The sequence below is a fragment of the Choloepus didactylus genome, chromosome 7 (genome assembly GCF_015220235.1).
Source record: "Choloepus didactylus isolate mChoDid1 chromosome 7, mChoDid1.pri, whole genome shotgun sequence".
NCBI lineage: Eukaryota > Metazoa > Chordata > Mammalia > Pilosa > Megalonychidae > Choloepus > Choloepus didactylus.
The window spans coordinates 124,148,743-124,167,052 of NC_051313.1; the positions used below are offsets into that span (position 1 = coordinate 124,148,743).

An 18,310-nucleotide genomic window follows, 5' to 3' on the forward strand; every position below is an offset into this window, starting at 1 on the left:
TATACAACTGTCTTTGAGATTCATGGGTTCTGGGTTGTAGTTTGATAGTTTCAGGTATCCACCACCAGCTACCCCAATTCTTTAGAACCTAAAAAGCGTTGTCTAAAGTGTGCGTAAGAGTGCCCACCAGAGTGACCTCTCGGCTCGTTTTGGAATCTCTCTGCCACTGAAGCTTATTTCATTTCCTTTCACATCCCCCTTTTGGTCAAGAAGATGTTCTCCGTCCCACGATGCCGGGTCTACATTCCTCCCCGGGAGTCATATTCCACGTTGCCAGGGGGATTCAGTCCCCTGGGTGTCTGATCCCACGTAGGGGGGAGGGCAGTGATTTCACCTTTCAAGTTGGCTTAGCCAGAGAGAGAGGGCCACATCTGAGCAACAAAGAGGCATTCGGGAGGAGGCTCTTAGGCACAATCATAGGGAGGCCTAGCCTCTCCTTTGCAGCAACCGTCTTCCCAAGGGTAAAATTTATGGTAGAGGGCTCAACCCATCCAACCACCAGTCCCCTATGTCTGTGGTCATGTTAGCAACCATCCAGGTGGGGTAGGCGAATACCCCTGCATTCTCCACAGGCTCCTCAAGGGGGCACTACATCTTTTTTTTCATTTTTTTTTTTTTTTTTTTCTTTTTTTTTTTTTAACTTTCCCTTCTTTTTTAAATCAACTGTATGAAAAAAAAGTTAAAAAGAAAACAAACATACAATAAAAGAACATTTCAAAGAGACCATAACAAGGGAGTAAGAAAAAGACAACTAACCTAAGATAACTGCTTAACTTCCAACATGTTCCTACTTTACCCCAAGAAAGTTACCTAATATAGCAACATTTCTGTGAACTTGTTCCTACTATATCCATCAGAAATTAACAGACCATAGTCATTCCTGGGCATCCCCAGAACGTTAAATAGCTTATCTGTTCTTCTTGGATTATTGTTCCCCCTTCCTTAATTGCTCTCTACTGCTAGTTCCCCTACATTCTACATTATAAATCATTTGTTTTACATTTTTCAAAGTTCACATTAGTGGTAGCATATAATATTTCTCTTTTTGTGCCTGGCTTATTTTGCTCAGCATTATGTCTTCAAGGTTCATCCGTGTTGTCACATGTTTCACGAGATCGTTCCTTCTTACTGCCGTGTAGTATTCCATCGTGTGTATATACCTCATTTTATTTATCCACTCATCTGTTGAAGGACATTTGGGTTGTTTCCATATCTTGGCAATTGTGAATAATGCTGCTATGAACATTTGCGTGCGGATATCTGTTCGTGTCACTGCTTTCCGATCTTCCGGGTATATACTGAGAAGTGCAATCGCTGGATCGAATGGTAACTCTATATCTAGTTTTCTAAGGAACTGCCAGACTGACTTCCAGAGTGGCTGAACCATTATACAGTCCCACCAACAGTGAATAAGAGTTCCAATTTCTCCACATCCCCTCCAGCATTTGTAGTTTCCTGTTTGTTTAATGGCAGCCATTCTAACCGGTGTTAGATGGTATCTCATTGTGGTCTTAATTTGCATCTCTCTAATAGCTAGTGAAGCTGAACATTTTTTCATGTGTTTCTTGGCCATTTGTATTTCCTCTTCAGAGAACTGCCTTTTCATATCTTTTGCCCATTTTATAATTGGGCTGTCTGTACTATTGTCATTGAGTTGTAGGATTTCTTTATATATGCAAGATATCAGTCTTTTGTCAGATACATGGTTTCCAAAAATTTTTTCCCATTGAGTTGGCTGCCTCTTTACCTTTTTGAGAAATTCCTTTGAGGTGCAGAAACTTCTAAGCTTGAGGAGTTCCCATTTATCTATTTTCTCTTTTGTTGCTTGTGCTTTGGGTGTAAAGTCTAGGAAGTGGCCGCCTAATACAAGGTCTTGAAGATGTTTTCCTACATTATCTTCTAGGAGTTTTATGGTACTTTCTTTTATATTGAGATCTTTCGTCCATTTTGAGTTAATTTTTGTGTAGGGGGTGAGGTAGGGGTCCTCTTTCATTCTTTTGGATATGGATATCCAACTCTCCCAGACCCATTTGTTGAAAAGACCATTATGACTCAGTTCAGTGACTTTGGGGGCCTTATCAAAGATCAGTCGGCCATAGATCTGAGGGTCTATCTCTGAATTCTCAATTCGATTCCATTGATCTATATGTCTATCTTTGTGCCAGTACCATGCTGTTTTGACTACTGTGGCTTTATAATAAGCTTCAAAGTCAGGGAGTGTAAGTCCTCCCACTTCGTTTTTCTTTTTTAGAGTGTCTTTAGCAATTCGAGGCATCTTCCCTTTCCAAATAAATTTGATAACTAGCTTTTCCAAGTCTGCAAAGTAGGTTGTTGGAATTTTGATTGGGATTGCATTGAATCTGTAGATGAGTTTGGGTAGAATTGACATCTTAATGACATTTACTCTTCCTATCCATGAACATGGAATATTTTTCCATCTTTTAAGGTCCCCTTCTATTTCTTTTAGTAGAGTTATGTAGTTTTCTTTGTATAGGTCTTTTACATATTTGGTTAAGTTTATTCCTAGGTACTTGATTTTTTTAGCTGCTATTGAAAATGGTATCTTTTTCTTGAGTGTCTCTTCAGTTTGTTCATTTCTAGCATATAGAAACATTACTGACTTATGTGCATTAATCTTGTATCCCGCTACTTTGCTAAATTTGTTTATTAGCTCTAGTAGCTGTATCGTCGATTTCTCAGGGGTTTCTAGATATAAGATCATATCATCTGCAAACAATGACAGATTTACTTCTTCATTACCAATTTGGATGCCTTTTATTTCTTTGTGTTGCCGGATTGCCCTGGCTAGCACTTCCAGCACAATGTTGAATAACAGTGGTGACAGCGGGCATCCTTGTCTCGTTCCTGATCTTAGAGGGAAGGCTTTCAGTCTCTCACCATTGAGTACTATGCTGGCTGTGGGTTTTTCATATATGCTCTTTATCATGTTGAGGAAGTTTCCTTCAATTCCTACCTTTTGAAGTGTTTTTATCAAAAAGGGCTGTTGGATTTTGTCAAATGCTTTTTCAGCATCTATTGAGATGATCAATTGATTGTTCCCTTTTGACTTGTTAATGTGTTGTAATACATTGATTGATTTTCTTATGTTGAACCATCCTTGCATACCTGGAATGAACCCCACTTGGTCATGGTGTATGATTTTTTTAATGTGTCTTTGGATTTGATTTGCAAGTATTTTGTTGAGGATTTTTGCATCTATATTCATTAGGGAGATTGGCCGGTAGTTTTCCTTTTTTGTAGCATCTTTGCCTGGTTTTGGTATTAGATTGATGTTAGCTTCATAAAATGAGTTAGGTAGTGTTCCATTTTCTTCAATGTTTTGAAAGAGTTTGAGTAAGATTGGTGTCAGTTCTTTCTGGAAAGTTTGGTAGAATTCCTCTGTGAAGCCATCTGGCCCTGGGCATTTATTTGTGGGAAGATTTTTGATGACTGATTGGATCTCTTTGCTTGTGATGGGTTGGTTGAGGTCTTCTATTTCTTCTCTGGTCAGTCTACGTTGTTCATATGTTTCCAGAAAATTGTCCATTTCTTCTACATTATCCAGTTTGTTGCCATACAGTTGTTCATAATATCCTCTTATAATTTTTTTAATTTCTTCAGGATCTGCAGTTATGTCACTTTTTTCATTCATTATTTTGTTTATCTGGGTCTTCTCTCTTTTTTATTTTGTCAGTCTAGCTAGGAGCTTGTCAATCTTGTTGATCTTCTCAAAGAACCAACTTTTGGTGATATTTATCCTCTCTATTGTTTTTTTGTTCTCTATGTCATTTATTTCTGCTTTAATCCTTGTTATTTCTTTTCTTCTACTTGGTTTAGGATTGGTTTGCTGTTCATTTTCTAGCTTCTTCAGTTGATCCATTAGTTCTATGATTTTGCCTCTTTCTTCCTTTTTAATATATGCATTTAGTGCTATAAATTTCCCCCTTAGCACTGCTTTTGCTGCATCCCATAGGTTTTGGTATGTTGTGTTCTCATTTTCATTCGTCTCTATATATTTAGCAATTTCTCTTGCTATTTCTTCTTTAACCCACTGATTGTTTAGGAGTGTGTTCTTTAACCTCCAGGTATTTGTGAATTTTCTAAGTCTCTGATGGTTATTGACTTCTAATTGTATTCCATTGTGGTCAGAGAATGTGCTTTGAATAATTTCAATCTTTTTAAATTTATTGAGGCTTGTTTTATGTCCCAGCATATGATCTATTCTGGAGAAAGTTCCATGAGCACTAGAAAAGTATGTGTATCCTGGTGATTTGGGATGTAATGTCCTGTATATGTCTGTTAAATCTCATTCATTTATCAGATTGTTTAGGTTTTCAATTTCCTTATTGGTCTTCTGTCTGGTTGATCTATCTATAGGAGAGAGTGATGTGTTGAAGTCTCCCACAATTATTGTGGAAACATCAATTGCTTCCTTTAGTTTTGCCAGTGTTTCTCTCATGTATTTTGTGGCACCTTGATTGGGTGCATAGACATTTACGATTGTTATTTCTTCTTGCTGAATTGCCCCTTTTATTAGTATGTAGTGGCCTTCTTTGTCTCTCAAAACATCCTTGCATTTGAAGTCTATTTTATCTGAGATTAATATTGCTACACCTGCTTTCTTTTGGCTGTAGCTTGCATGAAATATTTTTTTCCATCCTTTCACTTTCAGTTTCTTTGTGTCCCTGTGTCTAAGATGAGTCTTGTATGCAACATATTGATGGTTCATTTTTTTTTGATCCATTCTGTGAATCTGTATCTTTTAATTGGGGAGTTTAATCCATTTACATTCAACATTATAACCGTGAAGGCATTTCTTGAATCAGCCATCTTATCCTTTGGTTTATGTTTGTCATATTTTTCCCCTCTGTCTATTAATATCCTTTATTGTACCCATACCGAATCTCTTTAGTACTGAACCTTTCTCCAAGTCTCTCTGTCCTTTGTTTCTCTGTCTGTAGGGCTCCCTTTAGTATCTCCAGTAGGGCAGGTCTCTTGTTAGCAAATTCTCTCAGCATTTGTTTGTCCGTGAAAAATTTAAGCTCTCCCTCAAATTTGAAGGAGAGCTTTGCTGGATAAAGTATTCTTGGCTGGAAATTTTTCTCACTCAGAATTTTAAATATATCGTGCCACTGCCTTCTTGCCTCTATGGTGGCTGCTGAGTAGTCACTACTTAGTCTTATGCTGTTTCCTTTGTATGTGGTGAATTGCTTTTCTCTTGCTGCTTTCAGAACTTGCTCCTTCTCTTCTGTGTTTGACAGTGTGATCAGTATATGTCTTGGAGTGGGTTTATTTGGATTTATTCTATTTGGAGTTCGCTGAGCATTTATGATTTGTGTATTTATGTTGTTTAGAAGATTTGGGAAGTTTTCCCCAACAATTTCTTTGAATACTCTTCCTAGACCTTTACCCTTTTCTTCCCCTTCTGGGACACCCATGAGTCTTATATTTGGACGTTTCATATTATCTATCATATTCCTGAGGTCCATTTCGATTTTTTCAATTTTTTTCCCCATTCTTTCTTTTATGCTTTCATTTTCCATTCTGTCATCTTCCAGGTCACTGATTCCTTGTTCAACTTCCTCTAGTCTTGTACTATGAGTGTCCAGGATCTTTTTAATTTGGTCAACAGTTTCTTTAATTTCCATAAGATCATCCATTTTTTTATTTAGTCTTGCAATGTCTTCTTTATGCTCTTCTAGGGTCTTCTTGATTTCCTTTGTATCCCGTACTATGGTCTCATTGTTCATCTTTAGTTCTTTGAGTAGCTGCTCTAGGTGCTGTGTCTCTTCTGATCTTTTGATTTGGGTGCATGGGCTTGGGTTATCCATATCGTCTGGTTTTTCATATGCTTTATAATTTTCTGTTGTTTTTGGCCTCGTGGCATTTGCTGAACTTGATAGGGTTCTTTCAGGATTTGTAGACCAATTGAAGTCCTTATCTCTAATTTATCAGATCTACAGCTTCGTGGGGTACACTTTCTCTAACTAACCAGCAGGTGGCATCCACGAGCCACCTGTTCTCCACAAGCCAGTTCTCCCCTGCTTAGCCTTTTTGGTGAGTGGGGGAGTGAGTCTTGTGGGGTCCAATTGGTGTGCCAAGCTTGCATGTGTAGTTGGTGTTGCCTGCCCTGTATATGGGGCGTGTTTCTGGGCAGTCAGGGAGGGGGGGTGGCCCTAACAATCAAATCTCCCTGGTGATCCTAGAGTTTTAAAGCTGCTGCAATAGTCTAATCCTTCACTTCAGTCCTGCCACAGTTTGTCTCTGCCACTGACCCACAAGTCCTTGCTATTGGCGTATGGCTCCTGAGACTTGCAAGTGGGCCCCTCTTCCAGGCTGTGCACCCCGGGTCCTCTGTTGAGGGATGACTGTGCTATGTCACAGGTGAGTGCCATCCCCCCAGGGCAGTTCTGGGCTGCTGGGCTGTTTAGGGAGTCTCCCAGTCTGCTGAAATGATGGCTGAATGGGGCTTTGTTAATTCACACTGCTCTACCTTCCCAACTCTGGGACAATCAGCTGAGGTTGCAGGGAAGGCTAATGTCCACGCCCAGTTTTGTGGTGTGTGCCTGTTATCTGAAGCACTTCCGTCACACTGGGTTGTCTGGGGCAGCTCTGGGCTATGGGGCTGGCAATGGGCAGGAGTGTTTCCTGTCCACCAGGATGATGGCTGTGAGCGGACACCCCCCTTTTCTTGGGAAGTTGTGGTGTTTAGTGAATTTTCTCAGCCACTGGATTATTGCCTTTTGTCTCAGAGCTCTCTTAGTTCTGCTCTTGACTTGACCTGCCCAAATTGTAAGTCTTTGAAGCTTTCTGTATTGGGCTTCTTAGAGTAATTGTTTTAGAAAAAGAAAAAAGGATTAAAAAAAAAAAAAAAAAAAGGGCCCTCCTCAGAGATCTAATGGGTTATTGAAATGCTAAGAGACAAAGCAACCAGGGCCATTGGGGAAAGGTCCACAGGGCAGAGAGATCAGCTTTTCTTCGGGATTCGCATATGTGCCTCAGGGCCTGAGCTCTGCCCTTCCCCTTTCTATGTTCACCAGAACTCCAAAAATCCTCCGCTTTTATTTTGGAGTTTTTCATGTTGTTTTTTTTCTATGCCTGTCTCCTCTCTGCTGGGCTGGCTGCTCTCAGATTCTCTGGTGTCTGGTCTCAGTCTATCTATGGTTGGAGTTTGGATCAGTAGAATGAGTTTCCGATAAGGGCTGCCACTGCAGTTCTCCCTTCTCCTTCCCGGAGCTGACAGCCCCTCCTCCCATGGGACTGAGCCTGGCAGGGAGGGGCGCGGGTCTCCTGGCCGCAAAAACTTACAGATTTCGCAGATCTCAGCAGTTCCACGTTTTCATGAGTGTTGTATGAAGTATGCCCAAAGTCAGATTGCTCTGTGGTCTCCAGTCCATGCAGTTCCTGGCTTTCTACCTACTTTCCTGGAGGAGTAACTAAAACATACAGCTCACCAGTCCGCCATCTTGCCCCGCCTCACCAGACAGTCTTTTGGGCTTTGATGTATTTAATTTCCGAGCCCCTCCAGCCAAACTTTATCAGGTCAGGGACCACTTCATCTTTACCTTTGAATGAAGAGATTGTTTATCGATAATAAATGGTCAATAGATATTTTTAAATGAATGGAAGTCAGTGTACGCAGCTCCTTCTGATTCTTCTTGAAGGGAAAGGACGACAGCACCCGATTTCTTTCAAGCTGCGGCGGCAGAAAAAGAATCCCCCGTTGGTTATTTTTCCCTCCTTTAGGGACAGGGAAATCACTGCTTCTATAAACGTGCCTTCACAAGGCTTCTTGCGGACTTGTGTTTTTATTTCTTTTGGGAGAGGCATTACGGGGTTATGAGTAGGTGTTTGTTTAACTTTATAAGAAACTGGCCAACGGTGTTCCAAAGCGTTTGTATTATTTTGCATTTCTGCCTGCAAGGTATAAGGGTTCCAGTTGATCCACAGCCTCACCAAAATTTATTGTCAGTCTTTGATACTGAAAATTTTAGTGGGATTTCATTGTTTTCTTTTTGATTAAAAGATCGTTTCCCCACAGTTTTACGGAAGTATAATTGACATGTCTGAAACTTCACACATTTAAAATACACAATTTGATAATTTTTATACATGTATACAGCCATGAAACCAACGCCAAAATCAATATAGTGAACATATCTGTCACCAGCAAAAATTTCCTCATGCCCTTGTGTAATCCTTTCTTCCCACTCTTGATAAACATTTGCCTTCTTTGCTGTTATTGGCTTTTATAAATAAAGCTTGTGGCAACCGGTGGCCTGAGCAAAACAGGCCTGCAGATCTTTGGTGCACAGCAGTCTGCATGACCCAGGCAGCTAAATGTTTAACCTACTGTCTTTCTAAGCCAGTAAAGAGGAAAAGGGTAAATTGACCTTAAAATGTAACTTTATGCAAGCAGGCAGGCAGGGAGAGTCTCTTAGTCTCACAAAAAGAGCAAAATGTAATTGTTCAAGTGTTATTCTAGTCCTTCCTGCACCACCCCCCAGGTCAGAATGACCTATTCCTGCATCTATGCTCCCCCCACCCTTAGGAAGGCCTTTGTCTTAAACCCTTATAAAAGGCTTTCTGTCCTCTTTGCATCGCTGGGTCGTCTTCCCTGCAAATGCAATGCCTGCCCGGCCTGAGAGAGCCGTCATGATCTCTCCACGACTTCTCATCCTGTAAGTAAACCCTGAATAAAAGTTAATGTATCAGAAAATGCTTGTTGTCTTCTTTGGCCTCTGGACTGTCATGGTGCGGGACACTGATTACGCGCTTTAACTTGGCGGGCCTGGGCTGGGGGACCGGATCCACCCCTGGGGAGGGTAGTGGGTACGGGTGAGTGCGCCCTCTACAGCCCCCCGGGCCTGGGAAAGTGAGGCCGGAGGCAGGCCCCATTTCCTCACCCAAAATATACCAAATGTTAGGAGAGGCTTGCCGGAGGGAACCGCCTTTTCCCCACCCCCTTATCTTGCCCGGACACTCCCCGTTGCCAGCGCAACTCCCATCACCACCGGTGCGCATACATTGTTGCCGGACACCGTTACGGGAGCAACTCTCGCCCCTTTTCAATCAACCTCCGCGCCCTCTCAGAACCAATCCAAGCCTTTAACCCCTACAGCTACCCCGCCCTCTAAACGGCCCAATATAAGCTTGTACTCTCCCCTAATAAACTCTCTTGGTTTTCATCATCCTAAAAGAAACGTGTCCCGCCTGTTCCTTTCTCGCCGCCCTCCATACTTGCACGCCTCCCGCCGGGGACCTGGCCAAGTCCCCCGCCTCGCCCTCGCCTCCGGGAAAGAGCCCCCGCCGCCGGTACCCTCGGAGCAATCCTGGGAGCCTAGGATTTAGCAACCGGCCGCCACCCTCCCCCAGACGAATCAACTGCGACCGCATCATGGTGCTCTTGGGCTGCGACAAAGCTGATTCAGACATTGTGTACACCTCTTTGTATAAACAAATAGTTCCTTATCTCTTGGGTGAATATGTAGGAGTGAAATGGTTGAATCATATGGCTAGTATATGGTTATCATTTTAAGAAACTACCAAATTGTTTTCCAAAGTGGTCGTACAGTTTTATATTACTGCTAGTAGTATAAGAAAGTTCCAATTCCTCCACATTTCTGTCAACACTTGGTATGGTCATTCTTATAACTAACAGCCAACCTAATACATGTGCTGCGGTATACCATTAGGGTTTTAATTTGCATTTCCTTAATGACTAATGATGTTGAGCATCTCTTCATGTGCTTAGTTGTTATCCTTATAATTTCTTTGGTGGAGTGCCTGTTCAAATATTTTGTCCATTTTTAAATTGAAGTTTTTAATTGAATTTTTAGAGTCCTTTATATATTCAAGCTACAAATCCTGTATTAGATATATGCTTTGAAAAGAATGTCTTCTAGACTGTGGTTTTTCTTTTCATTTTCTTAACCATGTCTTTCACAGAGAAGAATTTTTACATTTTCAAGAAGTGGAATTTATCAAATTTTCTGTTATGATTTGCACTTTGGTTGTCATATATAAGAAATATTTGCTGAGCCCAAGATCTCAAAGATTTTCTTGTTTTCTTCTAGAACTTTATAGCTTTATGCTTTGCATTTAAGTCTATGGTCCGATTTTAGTGGATTCTTTAAGCTATATAGCATAATTTTTTTAAGGGATCATACTGTATCTTCAATATCAATTGGTTATATTATCTTATGTTTTGTATAAGGACTTTACAACAGTATACCTCCATTTCTCTTCTCTCAGTGTTTGTGCCATTGCTATCATTTTACTTCTCCATATATCATAAAGCTATAATACTTTGTTATTATTTGAATTTTAACAATGATCTTTAAAGATACTTAAATAATGACAAAAACTTTCATATTTACCTACACCATGACAATTTTCAGTGTTCTTCATTCCATTATGTAGGTTGAGATTTTAATCTGCTTTCATTTTCCTTCTGTCTGGAGCACTTGCTTTAACATATTTTATAGTGTGAGCTTGCTGGTGATGAGTTCTTTCAGTTTTTGTATGTTGGAAAAGTCTTTAGTTTGCCTTCATTTTTTTAAAATTTTGATTTATTTTTTATTAGAGTTGTTTACAGAAAAGTCATGCAGAAAATACAGAGTACTCATAAACCCCTCCAAACCTCTCCCCTTCCCAGTTTTCCCTGTTATGAACACACTGCATTAGTGTTGTACCTTTGTCACAACAGAGAAAACAATATTATTTGAATTATACTGTTAACTCTAGTCCACAGTTTATATTAGGATTCACTTTTTGTATTGTTACAGTCCTATTTTTTTTAACTCAAGTAACATATGAACAACCCCAAATTTCCCATTTTATCCACATCCCCAAATTTCCCATTTTATCCACATCCAAATTTGTAATTCAGTGGTGTTAGTAACATTCACAATGTTGTGCTATCATCACCATCATCCATTAACAAAACTTTTCCTTCCTTCCACATAAAAACTCTGTACCATTTCTGGTTTTAATTTTTTGTGTCCTCTCTCTGTTTTTCTTTCTCAGTCTAGCTGAAGTTTTGCTGATTTTATTGATATTTTCAAAGAACCAACTTTTGGTTTTGCTAATGCTCTCTATTGTTTTTTTTAATTAAATTCAATTTTATTGAGATATATTCATATACCATACAGTCATCTATGGTGTACAATCAACTAACTGTTCACAGTTCCATCATATAGTTATGCCTTCATCACCCCAATCTATTTTTGACCCCTTTTCTTACACCGGAAAGAATCAGAATCAGAATAAGAAATAAAAGTAAAAAAGAACACCAAATCATCCCACCCCCACATCCCACCCTATTTTTCATTCAGTCTTTGTCCCCATACTTCTACTCATCCATCCATACACTGGATAAAGGGAGCACAATCCACAAGGTTTTCACAATCACACTGTCACCCCTTGTAAGCTACACTGTTATACAATCATCTTCAAGAGTCAAGGATACTGGGTTGGAGTTTGATAATTTCAGGTAATTACTTCTAGCTATTCCAATATATTAAAACCTAAAAAGTGTTATCTATATAGTGTCCACCAGAGTGACCTCTTGATTCCATTTGAAATCTCTCAACCACTGAAGCTTTATTTCGTTTCATTTCGCATCCCCCTTTTGGTCAAGAAGATGTTGTCAGTCCCATGATGCCAGGTCCAGATTCATCCCTGGGAGTCATATCCCATGTTGCCAGGGAGATTTACACCCCTGGGAGTCAGGTCCCAATTAGGGTGGGGGGGGCAGCAAGATCACCTGCTGAGGTGGTTTAGCTAGAGAGAGAGAAGGCCACATCTGAGCAACAAAGAGGCATTCAGGGGGAGACTCTTATTGGAGATATTTTCACTGGATATAAAATTCTAGGTTAAGTTTTTTTTTCTTTCAGTACTTTAAAATGTTCCTCCTCTGTCTTCTCACTTGCATTGTTTCCAACAAGTAATTACAGTAATTCTCATATTTGTTCTTTTGTATGTAACATATATTTTTTCTCTGACTGCTTTTAAGATTTTTATTGGTATTTAGCAATTTGGTTGTGATGCTACTTTGTGTGGATTTCTTCATATTTCTTATGCTGGGGTGCAATGAATTTCTTGTATCTGTGAGTGTATATTTTTCATCAAGTTTGGGCATTTTTCAGCCATTACTTTTTCAAATATTTTGTCTGTGTTGCATTCTCTCTCTCTTTCTCTCCTTCCTCTCTTTTGAGAACTACAATTCCATTTATTAGGCGACTTGAACTTGTGCCACAACTTAGTGGTGCTCCTTTCATTTTTAATTCTTTTTTCTCTTTGTGTTTCACTTCGGATCATTTTTAAATACTATGTCCTTTACTTCACTAATCTCTTCTGATGTATCAAATCTGCTGTTACATACATTAAGTGTATCTTTTTTTTCATCTCAAGTGTTGCAATTTTCATCTCTAAAAGTTCAATTTGGGCCTCTTTATATCTCCTATGTCTACACTTGACTTTTGAACATCTGGAATGTATCTGTGTCGATTCTGGTGTGCATTTGATTGGTTGATTTTTCTTCTCTTTATGGTGTTGTGACTTGGGGTTTGAGGATGTCAAAGCTGACCAAGGAAAGATATGACTACTAGATGGCATGAACGCACAAGCTATTTATTGGGGCAATAGCTTGAGAGGTTATGTTTGGAGGTCCAGGGGGTGGTCAGAATCTCACAGCATGTGATCTTTCAGAGGCTGTGGTGCAAGGGAACCACCCAAAGGGGGAAAAGGTTTTGGAAACTCCTGGGGGTGCGGGGAAATCCCAAAAGGGGAATTATGGGTCTAGACAATGTCACTTAAGTTAGCATGGCAAGGAGTCTCTGGATCAGAGAGCTCTGATTAGTGGTGTAGGGTCTTATAACTACTGGGTTTTACCTTATCTGTGGCTAGCAGATGTTGGGTGCAGTTTCTCAGGATGTGCAAAGCAGATCAGCTCTAAGTGCCCCAAGTTTGCTTATTTTGGATGTTTTTAAGCAATTGGATGTGTAAGAATTTGAGTTTGGCAGCGACGGGCTTTTGGGGCTAATTGGCCCAGACTGCTGTGAAGAAGAAAACAACTAGGGACCAATACACAAAGGCTATCTTTGGTTCATTTGTATAACATACAGGCTGTATTTTTTTTTTCACTTTTTACATGCCTAGTAATCTTTGGATGTCAGACACTGGACATTATAACTTGGTACTTGCTGGACTTTTTTATTCCTATAAATATTCTTGATCTTTATTATGGGACTCAGTTAAATTACTTGAAATTGATTAGACCCTTATGGGTTTTCCATTTAACTTTTATTAACCTGAATCAGTGCCGTGTGTTTTCCCCTATGACTGAGGAAAAACCCTTGTGAATACTCTACCCAGTGTCCCTAAGATTATGAGATTTTTCAGCCTGGTTAGAGGGAATAGGCATATTTCCAGCTCTGTTTGAATACCTGGCACTGTTCCTGGAATCTTCTTTGACAATTTTTTGCCATGACTTATGTTGTTTCCTTGTACATACAAGTTGATAAGTACTCTGCAGAATACTCAAGGGGTACCCTCCACAGGCATCCAGGAAGCTCTCTCCTTGCTGGTACTCTTTCCTTAAAAACTCTGGCTGCTGTTTTCTCCCAGGACTCTCAACTCCATCTCCTCATCTCAGGGAGTCTCCCCAGCTCTGCTTGGGTTCTACCTCCCTGTGCCTCATCCTGAAGGCTTTCTCAAGGCAGTAAGCTGGGTATGCATGGGGTCACCTCATTTGTTTCTTGTCTCTACAGGAACACTTTTCTTCATTAACTCTGGAGAAGTGTCTTGAAAGTCTTTGTTTTATGTTTTTCTGTTTGCATTTTTGTTGTTTCAGGTTGGAGGATAAATCCAATCCCTGTTACTTCAACCTTCCCAGAAAAAGAGGTCAAGATTTACGTTTTATCCCCATTTTCCACAAATTTGATTATCATGGGTCTGGGTGTAGTTGTCCTCATGATTCTTGTTCTTGGGATGCATTCATCTTCTTAGATCTCTATGTTTATTGTTTCTATCAAATTTGGAAAATTTTCAGCTATTATTTTGTCAAATATTTTGTCGGTCTTTCTCTCTCTCTCTCTTTCTCTTATCCTTCTGGGAATCCATTTATACATAGTAAGCTGTGTAACTTACTGATACTCTGTTCTTCTTAAAAAAATTTTTTTATCTGTTTCATTTTGGATAATTTCTATTCTATAACTTTAAGTTCACTATTCTTTTCTCCTGCAGGGTTTAATCTACTGGTAATCATATCCAGTGTTTTTTGTTTTTCATATCAGGAACTATATATTTAGTCTCTAGAAATTTAATTTTGATCTTTTAAAGAAGTATTATTCCATGTCTGTCTGTAACATATTCATGCTTTCCTCTACCTTCTCACACATATAGGGTATATTTATATTAACTTTTAGCATGTTCTTAACTACAAATTCTGTCACAAATATAATTTCTGTGCCTGCTTTTGACTGATTTTTATCTTTAATTTAAGACATACTGATAATTTTTATTGGATGTCAGGCAGTGTGAATTTTACATTATTACTTGCTTGATTTTTTTTAATCTATTCCTTTAAATAATTTTGACCATTTTTCTGGGAAATAATTAAATTACTTGAAAACATTGAAACCAGTTTTGTCCTTCAGAGGTTTCATTTTAAACTTTGTTCATCAGAACCAAAATATCTTTAGTCTAGTGTTAAGTCGACCTTATCACTGAGACAATTTTCTTCCCCTTTATTTGATGCCCCATGTAGTAAGAGGCTTCTGCACTCTGGATGTTGGGGATGTGAAAGAATCCTAGCCCTATGTAAGGTCTGGAGATTGTTTCACATATTATTTCCAGTAGTTCTTTCTGTAGCCTTGGGTAATATATTAGTTTCCTAGGGCTGCTGTAACAAAGTGACACAATCTAAGTGGCTTAAAACAACAGAAATTTATTTTCTCATAGTTCTGGAGGTTAGAAGTCTTAAATCAAGTTGTCAGCAGGGCCATGGTCCCTCTGAAGGCTCTGGGAAGAATACTTCCTTGTTTCTTCCTGGTTTCTGGTGGTTCCTAGAAATCTTTGTCATTTCTTGCCTTGTTGTTGAGTCACTCCAATCTCTGCCTATATCATCACATGACCTTCTTCTTTACTTTTACTCCCTTTGTCTCTGTATCCAAATCTCCCTCTCTGTTCTCTTATAAAGACACCAGTCATTGGATTTCGGGTCCAACCTAATCCAGTATGATCTCATGTAAACTTGATTACTTCTGCAAAAACTCTATTTCCAAATAAGGTTACATTTAGAGCTGCCAGGAGTTAGGAATTGAATGTATCTCCCTTAATAACTCTTTTACATCTCAATCCTCCTTGAGCTTCTTCGATACCTGTTTTCCCCCCAACTTCTTTAAAATCTCTTTTTCAAGCTTATTCCAAGACTTCCTTTTAATGGAGCGCCATAATTTTAGCGATTCTCTGAGTTTTGTCTTCTGTCATCTCCAACTTTCTACTCTCTCCAGTAATCTGACTACTGGACATCTCCACTTGGGAAATAAAATACTACTTCAATATTAGCGTGTGGAATGTAAAAATAATCTTCTGCAATTAAAGAAGTTACTCCCCCTCAACATCGTACCTTTAGCAATGACTTCATCATCCAAATAACTGAATCAGGCCTGTGTGTCACCCTGTCATCAGTTAATATTGTAATTGCTGATGTATTTGTCTCCCACACACCCTCCAGCACTAGACAAAACTTCTTGAAGCCACAGACTACCTGTCCTTTAGTAATTCCTAATGTTTAAGGCCTGGAAATTTAAAGGATTCTTACAATGGTTATCTCACTGTACATAGTTTGTAAATACTTTCTAATGAATAAATGATTGGAAAACAATGTGGATAGCTTTCTTCTTGGATTCTCTATAAGGGGACTGAAAGAAAGCCTTATGTTCTTTTCAGGATGAGGCAACATGTAAGTAATCCCTGGTTTGTTCTTTGGTCTGGGGTAGTGGTTCTCAAATGGGGGCATTTTGGGGTAAAGTTCTGGGACATTTGGCAAAGTTAAGACGTTTTTGGTTATAACCATTGGGGAAGAGTCGCTACTGTCATCTACTGGGTCGAGGTCAGGGATGTTGCTCAACATTCTGCAATGCCCAGGATAGCCACCACAACCAAGAATTATCTGGCTCAAAGTGTCAGCGACTCCGAGGTTGAAGAACACTGGTCTAGGGTTATGACTCTCCCTTAAGGTGAAGCTCATGACTTAAAATCCCACATGAATTTGTAAGCTCTCTGTGTTATAGGTATTTTTCTCCTTTGCCTTGAGAAGAGTAGTAGGAATAGCTGGTGTAGTTACTGGTTTCTTTTCACTCTCCAATATTTTTGAAGAAACTAGTATTCACTCCATCTTTTTAAAAAGGTTTATGTACCTTACTTCTTTACCCTCCCTTTGCTCCTTAAGATACTACAGCTCCTTCGAAAGTTGTCCCTACTTTTTGTCTTTCTTCTTCTCTCATAACCCACATCCACACCTTCTGGTAATGTCTTGCAAGCTATCAATTGCCTCTCAACAAAATCTGGGTCCAGACTTCTGATACTCTATACAAAATCTTCTCTTCTTCCACGTCTCCGTCGGAACGTCAAATTCCGTTCCAGAGACGTCTAGAACTGGAGGTGCCGGGGATTGAACCCGGGGCCTCGTGCATGCTAAGCACGCGCTCTACCACTGAGCTACACCCCCAATCCTAAGATGCTCTCCCCCGCGGGTTCAGAAAACATTTATATGTATCCATTATTGCCTGTGTTTTATTGCCTGTAACTGTTATTATCAAGATCCCTTATACACAAATCCACTATTTCTGAAATCTCTGCATTCTATTTTACATCAATATCAGGAGAAAGGTAACAATTCTTGACAGAAAGGCACTGTTCCAAGGATCTGTGCAATCTGGTCAGTTCACCGCAATATCCAGTCCAAAGACACTTCCATTCCTCAACTTAAGAGTCCCGAGATAGAATATTCTCTTGCAACTTCGAAATTTCTCTTTTCAGCGACTTTTCTTTTGGAATCATATTAATAGTTTTTAAAGTCAAATTTCAAAACCAGATTAACAAGTATAGAAGAAAAGTACCTTAAACTTGAATACAAATAGGAAAAAAAAAAAAAAAAAGAAACTAACTGCATTTCAAATGAATAATATAACCACACTGAATAGTAAAAAAAGAGAATTAATCCAAGTAAATGTTGTCCCAGTACTTTGAACTTAAATCCACAGTATAGAGACAAAAGAGCTGCAAACAAATCTTAAATTCTACTTAGTATGTCATTTTGTAGTGCTATGAGTGTAGTAATTAGGATATTATTTTTACGTATAAAAGGATTGAGCAAATGAGTAAATACATGGTTGTTGTTGGAAGCCACTCTTCTCACTATGAGAAAAGCGATACACAAAACTTCAAAAGAGGAGGACAGATAATGACCCTGTCAGCTCTGTCTGCTGAAAGAGTCTAGCAACAATAGCACCCTACTAGCAACGAGTAGCTTAAGCCCGGTAACTGTGTCTGCATTTCTAAATACCAATTCTCCACAAAAGGGAACCAAGACTCCGGAGAGAATTGCTGTTACCAGAAGGGCTGGGGCAGCGAAAATAAAAGATGAGCCTAGAGCATCTTTCTGGGCCAGAAAGCAAGCAAGTGACCAAAAATGGTGGGATATTCAAAAGGCCACAGAATCTACTAGGCAAATCTTGGAAACCTTGGGCATGAAATGAATAATGAACAACAAAGGAATATAACCTATCAAATAAAATAAATCTACTTGAGTCCATACTGATACAAATGAAAGGAAAAAAGAGAAAGGCAGAAGGAAAGGAAAGGAAGGAAGGAAGGAAGAAATGTAAAAAAGAAGAAAGTAGGGAGAGAAAGTTTTCCTTACAGTTATGCCAACTAATAAATGGGGACGGAATGATAGAGTCATCATTTTGCACTATCCTGTAATGATTGATTCAGGCGCAATTCACCAATCAATACCAAAGTTATGGATTAAAGGTTAACGAGAAACAAGATATTTACATAACTATAGGGTTGTTCTCAAACGGTACTGTAAACCTGACTTTCCCTATTCAAACCCTGGCTTTTCAGATTCCCGCTGAGATATGTGTACGATATGAACAATAAAGGAGATCACCGAAAATGCCCAAAAAGTTCTCTAGAAGAATAATGGATTTCAAGGGACTTCTGCTTAAGAATAAGAAACAAGAATGGAAGAATCGGCGAGAAGACTTGAAGGCTCGCCCCTCAGCTTAAAATCTGATGA

At 39.3% G+C, this 18,310-nt stretch overlaps 1 non-coding gene across 1 annotated transcript; it reads right to left on the reverse strand.

Annotated features, from left to right (window-relative positions):
* Positions 1 to 16,663: 16,663 nt before the first annotated feature.
* On the reverse strand, positions 16,664 to 16,735 carry TRNAA-AGC. The gene has a single exon. It is a non-coding gene; the product is annotated as a tRNA-Ala (tRNA).
* Between the last annotated feature and the right edge of the window lie 1,575 nt (positions 16,736 to 18,310).